General features: G+C 47.8%; 1 protein-coding gene across 4 annotated transcripts in view; it reads left to right on the plus strand.

Moving 5' to 3' along the window:
* Positions 1–5,319: 5,319 nt before the first annotated feature.
* Cemip2 (cell migration inducing hyaluronidase 2) overlaps positions 5,320–15,173 on the plus strand; it is a 92,592-nt gene continuing 82,738 nt past the window's right edge. The window contains exon 1 of one of the 4 annotated variants that reach the window (XM_075973676.1): positions 5,320–5,428. The gene's annotated coding sequence lies outside the window, so the exon portion shown is untranslated. Of the gene's footprint in view, positions 5,429–6,134; positions 6,586–8,064; positions 8,086–15,173 lie in introns of those variants that run through there. The other 3 variants (XM_075973674.1, XM_075973678.1, XM_075973677.1) reach the window with 3 other exon arrangements.

The following is a 15,173-nucleotide window of genomic DNA, read 5'->3' on the forward strand; positions in this document are numbered from 1 at the left end:
TTTGTATAATACCAATTTGGGGTAATTTTAATAGTGACACATTACTGGAAATTACACATTTCCCTGCTAATTCTCCTATTCGGAGAGAACACAAGGTTCCCAACCTTTCGAGACAGTGGATTTATACTTCGCTGGGTGCCTGGAAGGAAGGAAGAAATAAAATCCAGGCGCCAACATGTGATTCAGGATATTGGTATTATTCCAAGCTGACATTTATGTGCTGGGCTACTCCATTTTGGGTTGCTATGACCAAACACCTGGGCAGCTTCTAAAGAAGGGAGGGAGGTCACAGCATTGGAAGCTGATGAAGGGCTTGGTGGAGGAGGAAGCTCCAGATTCAGAGGCTCTAGTCTCTCTAAAGTTTGTAACAACCCATTCCCTTGAGGAGGTAACCTCAGAATCTGGACAGGAGAGAACTGCATTAATTTCCCAACCTAATCTAGGTCCTCCACTCGGCTTCATCTCTTTATGGGGTCCATCACCTCTCCCATCGTCACCTTGGGCAGCTAGCTACTGGCACATGACCCTTTGTGGGCCACACTTGTGCTGTGTGTGTGTGTGTGTGTATGTGTGTGTGTGTGTGTGTGTATGTGTGTGTGTGTGTGTGTATGTGTGTGTGTATGTGTGTGTGTATGTATGTGTGTGTCTGTGTATGTGTGTGTGTGTATGAAAAAAGTACACTCTATTCTTATACAAATCCATCATTTTATTAGAAATCTCTCAGTATACTGTGTACATAAGCATATTGAAGAGATTCTCCAGTTCTTGTGTCTTTGTTCTCTTTACAGATGTCACGAAGTACATACAACACAGGAATAGTGAAGCTGAAGGTATTTTAGGCACATATGCTAGAAAATCTTAATCCAGATCAAGCTACAGAAGCAACTTCATTCAGGTTGAGTGACCTGAGCAACTCATAACCATTTCCAGGGGCCAGTCCTCAACTGTGAGAAGAGACTCAGCGAGAGATGCCCTTCTCAGATTCTTAGCTCTGGGTACCACCAGCAAAAAATACCACATATACAAAAGAGGCTATGCAAGTCATGAAAGAAAAATACTAGAAGAAAGAAAAGAAAATTCAGAAAATATGTCACTTACAAAGGTTTTTTTTAGGGGTTGGAGAGATGATTCATGGTAGGGTCAAGTGCTTGGTGCACAGAACGAGAACCTGACTTCAGCTCCCAACTCTCATGTAAATGGCCAGGTGTGGTAGTGTGGCTGTCACAGCAGTGCTGGGGGGCAGAGACTTGGGGATCCCAGGGGCTTGCTCGGCAGCTCAGCTACCCACTCAGTGAGCTCCAGGTTCAGTGAAAGGTCCTGTGTAAAAACACCAGTGGAGAGTGATAGAGAAAAACACTCAGTATCCACTTCTGGGCTCCACATGCGCATGTGTGCACACACCCAGATACGTTTGATACAGCACGCATGTACACCTACCACCACCACAACAAAATACTTTGTGTGAAATCTTTTAAGATGTTGTATGAGGTTACCTTTTTCTCAGAGTAGAACATCTTGAGTTTTTTTTTGTTGTTGTTTTTTTTGAATGATAGAAGAGATTTAATTCCTTTCAATCAAACAGAATTTAGAGGTTTGAAATAGAGTACATACATGTTTTTTTTTCTTTTTGTGGAAAAGGAACTCAGGAGTTTTAATTACACCAGGATTGCTTACATCACAGGTTAAGGCAAATGGCCAGCAAGCTCAACAGGAAACATGCAGCCTTCATTAGGATCAATAAAGTGTGAGAATGTAGTTGGCTGGACATGGGAAAATAAATAAAAAAAGATGGTTTGTAGACACACAGTTGAGCTAAGGTGGAGAAAGGTCACACTGACATTCTGTAATGTCATCTGCACCCAGAGGATGGGGGCGGGGCTGCTTCTACAACTTAATTAAGGGGTGGATGGGAAATCAACACCTTTCTCATGAATCATTTCCATACCCATGCACTCACTGGTGCTAACAGGAACAAGAATGACCAGGTCTACACAACCCTCAAAGGACCATTCTGACACTCACAGGGTGAAAGACTGAAGGAACAGGAACTAGGTTTTAACAGGCTGGAGGAAATCTGCCACATCGAGAGCAGATGAAAGTCAAGGGATGTTCTGTCATCAAAAGGTTTAAAGCTGGAAGCTGCAAAACGCTCCCTGTCTCAGCATAAGGTCCTCCCTCTTTTTCCAAGCATACCTCCATTTCCATCCACCTGACAGGCAGCAGAGGGTAGTGTTTTTTATTTATCTATGACCTTCAGGTATGGTCTGGGTTCCAAGAGCAGTCAGTTTCCTATGCCCCCCTAAAAAAGTCACGGTGAAGGTAATATGATTAAAAACTCCAATTTGGCCTAAGCATGGGGAGCTAAAGAAGAGATGATCAGAGGTACCAGCAGCACAAACTGATGGGAACTTACGAGCTGCGTATTAAGCTGCTTACAGCGTTTCTGTGTTTAATTCTTACAATGACTCTGCCAGCCAGCTACCATTACTATGCCGCTTCTAAAATGCAAATACTCTACCCGGAGAGGTTGGGCATCTTGATCAGAGGTAGAGTATTGAGCTGTGGACCTGGGTTCTAACCCAGGCAATCTGACTAAAGGATCTTAACTCTCAATGAGTTATCCTGCCTCGAGATGGTGAAGACAGCGTCGCGAGCAGAGTCGGGGTGGAGGGCCATCCTCTGAACATCCCTTTCTCCTTGATGCTTTTGAACATACTGGTGAGGACATCAGACACCAAGTAAGTGGGTGATGTTCCCAGGATGGACCATGTTTGACGGCTGCTCCAGAGAGTATCCAAACACCTCGCCATTTAGATCCAGTCAATCTACTGGGCCATGCTTACCCAAAAACCTCCAGTGGGGTTGGTGGCGGGCATTGAGAGCACACTGCCACACAGTGTCCCCTCTCCTGTCGCCTGCTTCTCGGCCCTTCCACTTACAGAGGTCACGTGGTGAGCAGGCCTCAAGAACATCCGGCCCCACTCTTCCTCAGAGCCTGATTCCCTGGGACCCACTGTCATTTTTACTGATGGGGAGTCTGTGCTCTCAGTCCGAGTCCCTTGTTCTTCCTTTCTTATCAGTTTCTTTTGATTTTTCATGTTCCAGATGAATATCCAAAACAAAGTTTATAAAATTTCCAATAGTAGTCTATGAAAAAGATGTTCAGCCGCTCACTGTTAATGGACTTCAGTTTGGAAGTTTAGTTTTAGTTTCGCAAGAAAACTGGGCAGAAAACAGACACAGAATTCCTGTCTCCCCAACTCTAGGCATCCATGTCCCTTGGTTTGCCAATGAATACAGATAGTGGAAGAGCATTTCACAATAAAAAAAAAAAACAAACCCTCTAGTAAGACGGTTTATATGAATCTGTGATGGTTAGTTTTAGCTATGGATTAGTTGTCCCACATAATTCGAAAACACTCTTGCAAACACTATTTAAACATTCTAGGTTCAGTGTTACCTTTCCAAAACTGGTGTAATAACTTTTGGGAAAATTTGTATAACATATCTGAAGTCTGAGCAAAAGGCCTGATGCTCAGTAGAGATCCAGGGGAGAGACGTTTTCAACAAATTTGGCACAAGTCAGGATGCAGGTACCATAGAACGGCATTACCACCAACTGATAGATCAAAACAGCAGATTGACTACTGTGTTTCTAGAGGTCTGGCATTTGAATACAGCTTCACTAGTGTATTCAGTTCCTAGGGAGAACTCTTCCTGGATCCTTCCAGCTTCTGGTGCCTGCTTTCCTCCCCGAGTCCTGGGTTGCGTCACTTCCATCACTGCCCCCTGGTTCCACACCTTCCACACCACTGTGCTTTAAATTTCTCTCTGCCTTCCTCTCATAAGTGTGATTAAGTTGGGGCTCACCTTCATAACTCAGAAAAATCTCTCAGTCAAGACCCTCGACTTAATTACATCTGCAAAGATGCCATTTCCATACCCAGAAAACAACAGGATTAGAATCTTGATATATAGAGAAATGTGTGTGTGTGTGGGGGGGGTGTGAGAGAGAGAGAAAGAGAGACTAGCCTCTCTTTTTTAAGAATTATTATTATTATTATTATTATTTTGGTTTTTTTGAGACAAGGTTTCTCTGTAGTTTTGATGCCTGTCCTGGAACAAGCTCTTTTAGACCAGGCTGGCCTCGAACTCACAGAGATCCACCTGCCTCTGCCTCCTGAGTGTTGGAATTAAAGGCGTGTGCCACCACTGCTCTGCTTTAAGAATTATTTTTATTTTGTGTGTAGTTTGCCTACACGTATATCTTGCCTATCTGTGTACCTACCATTGAGGCCAGGAGAGGGCATTGGATCCCCTGGAACTGGAGTTAGAGACAGTTGTGAGCTGGCCTGTAGGTTGCTGGAATCGAACCTGGGTCCTCTGAAAGTGAAGAAAGTGCTTTTAACCACTGAGTCATATCTCAGCAGCCCCCCTCCCCCTCCAGGGGCTCTCAAATTCTGAATGTCTCACTTTGAGGCCACTGAAAATGTCCTTCTTCCTCTGCAGTTTGTGCAAAGAAAATCATCTGTGTAATTATTTTAAGTCGTCCTTTTTCTCTCCCCAGAAGGGACTGGGGCTGGAGATAGCAGATGGGTAAGAATTAGGCAATGTCTCAGAAGTAGGTGGAGCTGCTCCTTGGAAAGCTGCATTTTTCCAAGGTTTTTAGTTAATTGTGGATGTGTTCTAGAAGTGGTTCCAAAATTTGCATTTTGCAAACTCCTTTGACTCTGTCCATAGAGCTTTGATGGGGGAATCCAAGTTTCCCATGATCGCAGGAGAATCTTATCGGCCCCAGTCTGGAAACACTGATTCAGTTCTACAAAGTCCTGAACCAAACCTCGGAAACAGGGTATTCCCCTTCCTGCCTGCTAGTGTGTCATGGTTACAAGGTTGAATTTTTACTAGAAGGGTGGAGAAAGCAAACAAAGAAAGCAAGACTGAAAAATGAGCAATCCTGTCTTACAGTATTCATTGAAACAGTTCCCCAGGGGGAACACTTCCAACTCTGAATTAAATAGAGGATGATGACTGTCCCGATTTGGCAATCTTGCAGCTGTCTGGACCTCGTGGGTCTAAACGGATCGAGCCAGGTCGCGCCCTTTGCTGCAGGCAAGGCTTTTCCTCTGCAAGAGTAACTTCCGCGAGGGGACCAGGTGATGTTAGGGCTACCTAAGCCACCAACCAGGCCAGTGTATTTTGGTGTTGGGTGGGCTGAGGAGTGGCTTTCAGTGTTTCATCTCCGCACCCTGCAAGTTTCAGCCACTCCAGAACAGCGCGAGTAGAAGGCGTGGTCAGACCTAGGTATATTTATTCTGGCCCTTTCGTGAAATGCTGGGGCTGCTCCAGTCTCTCTACTGAACGGTCTGAAGTCAAGAACACGCTGCCTCTGCGGGGAGGGCTACAAACCTAGATCCTTGCTGGCCAGGTGGGGGCAGTCGAGGTGCGGTGACTTGAGGAGCAGAAGGTTTGGGCTGTGGGGGAATTTGCGGGGTCTTCCTGGGGAATAATGCGATGCCGAGTCAGCTCTATTCGGGAGCGGTCAAAGATCATGCCTAACTGAGGTATCGGGTGAAGAGAATAGAGATCGACCCAGGGGGCTGGGAGGCTGTTGGTAATGGGGGTTCAGCAGCGTGGCCAGACAGGAGAAAATGCAGGTTCAGTTTCGAGTGATGGGGACTGTAGGCTCACATAGGCCTTGTCAAGAGGTGACAGGGAAGCAGTATTAGACTCAGCTAGGGTGATGAGGGCAGAGGATCCGGCTTAACCCTGGAGGTAATGGCTGCCAAGTAGAGTGGTCAGATTTCTGCAGGTGATGGGGCCGCAGATTCAGCAGGAGACGACGGGGAACCGATTCAGGCACAGCTAAGGTTACTGAGGAGCGCAGACTCAGGTTCAGCCCAGCCGGTTTCCGCGAATGCCCAGGTAGTCGTCTGCAGTCCAGCCCAGGGCGCTGCTTGGTAGCCCTGGCCGCCGGCAGTGCCAGCAGGAGCTCTTCCCGCTGGAGGCAGCGGGAGGCGCTGAACCTTCGTGTGTTGCTTGAGGTGGGAGGAGCCTCCGCAGGCTCCATCCCGCCCACAAAGCCCCACCTACCACCTTAGGCCCCGCCTCCCTAAACTCCCGGCCCCCTGCCCAATCCGCAGCACTCTCGGCCCAGCGGAGCCGGCGCTTGTGTGGCCGGTGGCGGCCGAGGGGGACCCTAGCGAGCCGCTTCGCCCGCCGACCGGGGACCTGCGCGGCTCGGGAACGCGCCCTGTCGCTATTGTCTCAGGGCCGCACGGGCTTGCGCCGGCTGGACGGCGATTCCCCTCCTCTTCCTCCGGGAGGGAAGGATCCCAGAGCGCCAAGCCGGGCTGGCTGGAGGAGGTGGCCGCGGAGGCGGAGGGAGGAGCGTTACTCCCCGGTCGCCACTGCTTCTCCTTCGGCGGAGGCTGCGGCTGCCGCTGGCTTCAAAAAGGCGGCGGGTCCCGGGTTCCTGGCCATGGAGAGGAGATCCGCACGCGGGGACACCGGGAGCTCCTTTCCTGCTCCTCGGGCTACCGCGTAGACACCTGAGTAGACCGACGCCTGGAGGGGGAGGGGAAGGTAAGGTTCTACCGGTCGCAGGTCCCCAGCCCCGCCTCCTTGGCGGTCCCCGGGGTCTGGAGGGCACGGACCCCGCTAGCGCACCTTAGCATCCTGGAGGCCTGGCCGTCCCTGCTCTGGCGTTTTTTGCGGAGAAGCACAACGTCCCCGTGGGTCCCGGTGTCCGCCTTCGCCGGCGCCTCCCCGCCGGGGTTGTCCGCACGCACCCGGAGACTCAACCTTCTTCCACGAAAAAGGGTCCTTGGGAAACGGAGCGTGATCCCTTTTTCGCTCACTTTGAGTTCCCGGAGAGGGTAACAATGGCTGTTTTAAAGTCGGTGTGAACAGCACTAAACTTTCTGGAAAGGCTGCGTGGGGGATGCGGACTGCAGTGAAAGATTGGTGGAATGTGCATTGTGGAGTCTCGGGCGTCCGCGAGCGCGCGCGCTTCTGTAAAGTTTGTGGGGGAGCTTTGTCTCCTAGTCCCCCGCGTTAGTGTGACCCTGGTCCTTGTGGGAAAGCGAGGCTTCAGAATCTGGGCATCTTTAAAGCTGGGGACCAGTTTTAGCACAGGACCCCCTCCCCCCCCAACACTTCCCCACAGGTCCTGGCAAAGAACCGGGCTCTCACTGTGAGTGCCCTGAGGGGCTGTACTTAGTACTACTTACTACCCCTCTTCCCCCCCCCCCCCAGCAATAAAACTAAGGTCCTGACTCGCCTGTGAGGGTTGGTGTTTGTCACCAGACCTCTCTCTCTGAAGCGGAAACACCTCACTTAAATCCTCCGCTTAAGGCTAGGGAAGCCGAATTTGATATACGTCTCCTTCCATCAGCAGTTGGGGTTAAAGAGAGTGCCTAATATATAAGAACTTCCACTGGGCTCCGCTCACTGACTTGGACTCCCCTGTGCCAGTGATGAAGTGTGGTGCTGCATGGTCGAACATGTTGAAGGTGGGCGGATGTCTTGAGAGCTCTTACCAGTAAAAAAAAAAAGAAAGAAAGAAAGAAAGAAAGAAAGAAAGAAAGAAAGAAAGAAAAAGAGGGAGAGGAGGTGGGAGAGAGGTTCCATCCGAGCTGAGGGAGGCCTGTAACCACTGTAACCAGGTATATATGCCGGAACAGGTTTCTAAATCCACATACATATAAATTAAACATACCCTTAGAGATTAAGGAAGCTGGAGCCTTCAGCACTTGTCAGGGAGTCCTAATCTGGTGTGCCCCTCATTATCTATCGAAGGGTTCTTTTAAGTTTGTATTTCTGGGGAAAGCAGAATCTGCACCCGGCGTGCTGTTCTTTTGGTAAAGAGAGGACAGCTTGCCATGGTGCCTTCTCCTGTCTTTGAAATAGCTCACCTTAATTACTATGGTCAAAGGAGGTGGTGGGTTGGTGCTGGAACTTTGTCTTCTGACTTTAAATTCAGTCTGTCCCTTACTGTTTATCTTATTTTTTGTCCTTACAGGACAGAGAATTAAGGTTAGAAGTGAATTTGATCCATCACCTGTTCTCTCTCTGAGAAGTGTGGTGAGTGTGTATATCTGCGTGTTTGTGTATACAAGACATGAGGATATAAATTCTTTGTTGGGCTCCTGTGAAGTTCTGTGCAATACTGGTCCCATGGCTAATTGCTTGAGGACGGTCTCCTTTCTTTATCTAACCTCTCACTAGTGGATTTCCTGAAGCATTAGAATTGCAGAAAAGCGAAGTGTGGCAACACCTCAGTTCCACTCTAGAAGGCACAGCCATGCCTCTCCTCATAGCTGCCAGGAAAATGGGCGCAAAGCTAAGTGGGCTTGTGGGCCATTATGAAATTGAAAGGATACCACTTACTAGTTGTGCGCCTCCAGGCAAGCTTCTGAAATTGAGAGATGAGCCAGAGCCACATTTCAGAGAGAGAAAACCAAAATCACTGTTGAATTTATAGTTTGACACCCACGTTTTTAAATGTCTGTACATTATAAAATGCGCTGAAGTAGTTTAGTAGTCTCCCCAGCTGCCATGGATCCATTAACCGGATACTTACAAATCGCTCATCATGTGCTGGACATTCTGGAAGGACTCACAGCATGCTCTGTGGCACTTTCTGTTAGTGGGAGAGGGAAGTGAAGGAGTGGCTGCCTGCAGATGGGGAAGCCAGGGGCAGGAGATTCCTGTGTGCTTTCCATTGAAGACAGTAAGACTGAAGCCGAAGAAATGAGTGTAACTGGGGACCAAGAACACTAAGATCTCCCCAGCGTTGAGTGGGGACCCACTGTGCCTACGCTTTCGGGGGACAAAGGAAGTGCCTCCTGGAGGCTGGGCAGTAGAACAGTTTCTGAAACAACTATTTGTTAAATCAGACAAAATACTAGGGACTGAAAATTGGCTTGAGAAGTGCCACCTTTGTCTATGTTTTTGAAACAGGGTCTCCCTATAGCCTAGGCTGGCCTCTCATTGCTCAGTCACCATGACTGCCCTGGGGTTACTGGCTTGTCATTACACCCAGCAAAATTGAAGGTGGGAAGTCAGGCAAGGTTTGCTTTAAAAGAAGACTTTGGCAGTTGGTAACAATTTACCACTGGGCAAATCCCTAAATTTCTTCATCTATGAGATAAGTTTTAAAATGCTTGTTGAGTATAATGGAGTCAATTAAATTTGCAGTTGATATGCAAATTACTGAATTAACACTGCCCATCCAATGGTACTTTATTCTGTAGTTTTAAACAAGCTACAAATAAATGAAAATTATGGCTTAATGAAACTGGCCTCGGCCGTAGGTTTCTGTTTAATTACTCTTTCCAGAATGGAAGCAGGTGTTCGTGCCTGGCTGCTGTCCTGTGATGTACCTCCCCTGCCAAGGCGTCTGCCCCTCCCACTCACCGAAAAAATTTGCTGGCTTTGGCTTGTGAGCATTGATGAAAGGGAGGGGCTGTCTGGTCCAGGGCATCACTCAAGAGGGCCTGTCTGAGTTTGTCTCCCAAGGCAGCTCTCTCTGAGCCACTGTCTCAACAAGGTCAACAGATGCCTAGGGTGGGGGTGGGGCAGCTGTGTTTCTGAGACTATGAAAATCACTCTTATTTTCTCCATCTGTAAAGAGGTATCATTTTCTACCAGACTGTTAAGTGCTCTCCTAACAGCTGCTGTTGTCGGGGTGAAACCTGAAACTGTGGGTGCTACTGGCTTTAGTTCTCCTCTGGAGATGGGTCAGCTGACATTTTGTAAATTGCTTTTGATGGAAACCCAGACTCAGATATTTAAAGCTTATTGTGGCTCTTTTGGGTGACGTGAAGGGGAGTCAGGGCGTCAGACACTGCTGTACTTGCTGAATCCCGGCCTGTGGTTCCAGGGGTCTTAAAACTAATGATAAAGCAAGGAAGTGGAGACCCAAGAGGCTCACTAATTGGTAAGGTCATGTAGTAAATTGATGGCTGAGCAGGGACAAGAACCCCATTGTTCTTATTTCCAGACAGTAATTTTCCCCACCTCGCCTAGTTATTCGTTTAGTTCATTTTGCCTTTGTTGGCAATTAGTTATTTTAGTGTTTAAGTAGTTTTCACTTGGGCTTAGAAACCCATTGTACTTAATTTAAAAGGTAGATTCATGTCTTTTCATCTCTTATTTATCCATGTAGTACAGTGTTATTTGATAAATAAGGAACTCGGTGTCGAAATGTTAGCTTACTTGCATTTTCTGTAAACAGGATGCAAATTTGCAATATTGTAGAAGTGCGCTTTTTTTTTTTTCCTAGGAAGCAAGTTCCTGGAAACATTCAGACTTTTTTTTTGACTCACAGGATAAAAGCATGCTAGGGATAGTGTGTGTGTGTGTGTGTGTGTGTGTGTGTGTGTGTGTGTTTCCTCTTGCTCATTTTGAGAGCCTTTAACGCTGTTTGTCAAGAACCAGCAAATATTGTATCAGATAGATAAAGGAGGCATGGGGTCTTTAGTAAAATGTTTTCTTTAAAAAAGTGAAACAGACTCACCCAGAAACTGTAATTACTGTCTCCTTACAAATTAGTCCTTTAATCTATGAGACAAATCTGTTTTGAAGTTCCCTCTGTAGACAGATTTGTCTTTTCAAGGCAGAAAATGGTGACCTTTTTACATGAGGTGCACCAAGACTGTTTCTTTGTTTGAACAGTAAGCAAAAGTAAAGTTGTATTTAGTAAGAACATTTGGTATTGTTTGCTTGTTTGAGGGAGTGTCTCAAGTAGCTCAGGCTGGCCTTGAACTTGTCATATGAAGAAGGATGACCTTGAACTCTACATCTGTCTCCTGCTTGTCACACAGCCACATGGATGAGAATCTTACAAGTTGCAGAGGAGAGATGGTGGTCTTTAGTGCATTCCAGTAGTTTTAGCACTGTGTAGAAACGCTCTTGGAGAATTGCAGTTTAAGACGATTCTTATTAAGCCACTAAGAAAGGAATAGTTTCCACTGCACTACAAACTAGGTGTCCTTTTGGTCACGTGTGGAAACTGAGTCTCTTGAGTGAACCAGTTACTGATTTGGAAGCTTTCCCGTAGTTATTGGCTTTCATTCTGGAGCCTGGAAGCCTTCAGCATTATAATGGTTTTGACTATTGGTTCCAATACTCTTTCCTAAAGAATGAATAGTTTGGCAAGTGTGAGTCAGTAGCAGAAAAAAAAATGCCTATATCCCATTTCAGTATAAGTGAGAAAAATTCACTGTGGGCGTCTTTTCTTTTGAAAAGGCCACTACAATAAAACCAACTTTTTTGACTGACTATAAAGCCCCCACATGAAGCTTAAAAGGTTATACTTGTGAAGTGAAAGTTGTGGCTTTAATTGCTCAATGGGAATGCATTCATGACCACTCACAGCCACCGGATGGCATGATCAAATAGAAATAAAGGCTGTTAGCAGTGAGGAACTAGTTCCTTGAAAGGGAAGGGGACGGGAAACCTTTTCTGCAAGGTTTATGGCATCCTCTCACTTACTAGTGGCTGTTGACTACCTAGCCATTTTCACCAAGGTCAGCCAGTAACTAACTTTTCCGAGTTGCCCAGTTACCACATTGTCTTATCTTGACCTGGAACCTTCTAGTCTTTTTCATTTTTGTTGCTGTTGTTATTGAATCTGGGACACCTAAGCAGGCCATGCTTCTTAGATTTTCATCCCTCCCTTGTTTAGCTGCACAAAGTCGGACCACCATCTTGGTTATGGGAGGAGCAACTGCAGCAGCAGGCATGTTTAGTCTTGGAGAATACCAGGGCAATTGCTGACAAGGTGGAATATGCCCACATTGCTTGGCTGAGGTTTCACATGCTCTGGGAGAAGATCAAGCATGACTTGTAGTCTGGCTTGGAACTCACCTGCAGGTGATGTCATGCCTTCAGGATCCAAAGACTTCAAGAGACTTCCAGGACAGCCAAGCTACGGAGAGAATCCCTGTCTCGAAAACCAAACACAAACAAACTAGAATTTGTTCTTGTGTTCTCTGATTAGAAAGCTTCTTTTTGGGGCGAAAGACAGTAATATACTTGGGTTATAGTCCCATGATTGAGTAGCCTGGGTCTTTTCAGTTTGGGCATCTTTGATAATCGTCCTTGGTTTGCAAAACAGGCCAGAACATAGTCTTTATTCTGTGAGTCCTAACATTTCAGTGTTAGTGTGTCACTAGATGATGGCCTTTAGATTCATCTGCATGGATTAGTCAAGCACACCTCTTCTTTTGGCCTTTCCCCTACCTTTCAGCTCTACTGACACAACTTTCTGCTGGCGCTTTCTTATTGGGCAGCCTTTTAAAGAGTTGTCCCTAGCAGTCTGCAGAGAATGCAGCCAGCCAATGCAGGCCACTGGCAGCCCTGCCCTTTGCTGTATTAATTAAATCGGCCTCCTTCAGGTCAGACCCCAGCTTTGGGTTTTTCCTTGGAAGGTCAGCTGCAAGATGACGCGTGGGAGCCTCCATTGTGGGCCTCTGCACAGCCATCTGTCACTGTCAGCAGGTTGGAAGCCTCTCTGTCTTTCTAGCCAATGGGGAACAAGGGTGAAGGGGGAGACTGACCTAAGGAGCCTTGGAACAGGGTGGAAGGGGCTTTTTAAGAGGATGAATGGGCGAGAGGGAGGGAATCTGAAGAAGAGTAATGGGATAAACAGAAACAGCAAAGGGCCGAGATGCAAATGACTCCCCCTTTGTCCGATTCTTCAGATCGGGAACCTTTGAGATCTGTCAGAAGTAGGAACCACACAATAACAGTAGTGGATCTGCTTGGCTTTTATTTGGGGTTTGTGAATGGGGACAGCTCTCACTCTGTAGAAAGGCTGGCAGACAGAGGGCTTTGTAAGGTAGGAAGAATGAAACAGAAGGGTCAGTAAAAGCTGACTGGCTAGCATCTGCCTAAGGCAGGTTCCTATTGTCTGTGCCTCACAGCGGGAGGGTCCGCTCCTTCTTACTGTAAGGTCCTCAATTTCAGGGGAAATTTTTGTTTTGAGATCTTCTTTCCTTCTTTGAATTACAGTTCGGTTACGTGGCTTTGAGCATGAGTGGCTGAATCCAGTTTGCTTTGGTCTGGTCTCTTTGTTTGATTGCAGGAGCTTATTCTAGAAGGAGGCCATTCATGATTGACAGCTCCACAGTCCCACCCAGAGGCTTGTGTTCTCTGCCCCCTTTTGCTTTTCTTTCTGCTTGGGGAAGTGGTATTGGCTATATTCTTTGCTGCCTCAAACCCCCCCCCCCCCAGATATTCAGTATTTTTCCTAACACTGGGGCGATGGTGTACCTCAGTCTTGGACATGTTTCAGCTGTTGAAGGACTTAGGGTTGTCACCCACTGCTTCTTATGAATTTGATTAGCAGAGTTGAAAGGGCAGGGCTGTACTGAAAGACCCTACAGACCCCCTCCTCAAAACCCGCAGCTAGCATGCTCCCGGGGGAACGTCCTGTTTGTTTTAAACAAATCTCCGGATCAGCAGCCAGCCTGCTCCCGTAAGAACATCCCAGGTGCCTGAGAGAGCAGGAGATAGAGATAGGAAGACTGCAAGGCAAGATGTCAATAAGATAGGATGTCAACAAAGCAGGTTAGTTATAAGATAGGAACAGGATGACTGTTGCCAGGCATCCATGCTGAGAGAGGAAACCTTTCATGCCCCCCGCCGCATTCCGATAACCACGCTTTTGCTTCTGTAAACTTGCTTCTTGCTGACACCCATGCTAAGAGGGGAAACCATTCATGCCCCCGCCTCATTCCGGTCGATCGATAACCACGCTTTTGCTTCTGTAAACTTGCTTTTTGCTCTTCCCTATAAAAAGCCCGTCCTCCAGTTGGCAGGCGCGCAAGTCCTCCGAAAGACTTGCTGCCCGCAGGTACCTGTGTTTACTCAATAAACCTCTTGCTAATTGCATCCTGTGGCCTGGTCTCGGAGTGTCCTGGTTCTGGGGTCTTCATCAGAGAGGAAAGGTCCTCTCTGAGGGTCTTTCATTTGGTGCATGGGCCGGGAATTGAAGACCTTCACCCAGGAGCTACCGACCCACCACCGGGAGGTAAGCTGGCCAGCACCCATTCGTTAGTCTGTGTCTGTGTCATTTGTGTTCTTTGTTAAGCTCTGTACGCTCAGATCTGAGTGCTCTGAATCTGGCGAGGTAGAAAGGAACTGACGAGTTCGGACTTTCCCTCGCAGCCTTTTGGAAGACGTTCCAGGGGCGTCTGGAGCCTTCGGGGCTCAACCCGTGTCGGAAAGATACGTGGATCTGGTTGGAGAAGGGAGGTCTGGACTCCCATTGTCTCCGTCTGAAATTCGGCATTACGCCGAATCCGCGCCGGCGCATCTGTATTGTCTGTGTATTTTTGTGCTTAATATGTTCTTTGTTTTGTATATCTGTTTGTACTCGAGTCTAAATCTGGTACCATGGGGCAGTAAATAACCACCTCTTTGACCCCAACTCTATGAAAATCCAAAAGGAACGCTGACAGTCTGCCCCTCCTTTACTTCTCTAGGCTGTGCCTTGCTGAGGCTGTGCTGCTGAGCTGCCCTGCTTGCTATTGCAAGGGGGGAGGGAGCAGGGCTGTGATCTCCTGCGGGCACAGCCTGGGGCCAGGCCTAGGCGGGCAACCAGCCTCTGAGCAAACTTCTCAGCAGGACGCAGGGCAGGGCATGGCAGCAACCCTGGCCCAAGTCAGAGAAGGGGGCAGTCATGGCCCCCCTGAAATCCCTGTGCTGAGAGTGACGTCCTCTCTTGCTGACCTGAAGTCCACCAGCACCGCAGGGGAGGACTGGGGGAGGAGGGCTGCCTTAGACAGTCCAAGGTGTTCCCTCCCCCTACAGCCAGTGCAAAGGTCTTCACAGCTGCTACTGGCAGTGTGAGGGCTAAGAGGAACTGAGTTGAGGCTTCCAGATGGTGGACCAATCCTGACCTCAGAAGTTCCCTGGAGGGAATGCCTCCTGGGGCCTCTGGAATCCCATTCAGAGAAAAGCTGCTAGATTGCTGTGAGTACTGAGGTGGGGTATGGGAAGCTTGTGCTATACAACTAGGAGCTCACTATGGACAGAGCTGAGACTGAAGCCAGGTCCTGGGAGGATCCCCAGTGGGGTTCCCTGTGGAGAAGGCTTGTTTTCCCTGGAAAATAAGGTGCTAGAGATTGAATGGCAGCCCCCATCTGCAAATGCCATGTAAA

Source organism: Microtus pennsylvanicus, chromosome 5 (assembly GCF_037038515.1).
Source record: "Microtus pennsylvanicus isolate mMicPen1 chromosome 5, mMicPen1.hap1, whole genome shotgun sequence".
In the NCBI taxonomy this organism is placed as follows: domain Eukaryota; kingdom Metazoa; phylum Chordata; class Mammalia; order Rodentia; family Cricetidae; genus Microtus; species Microtus pennsylvanicus.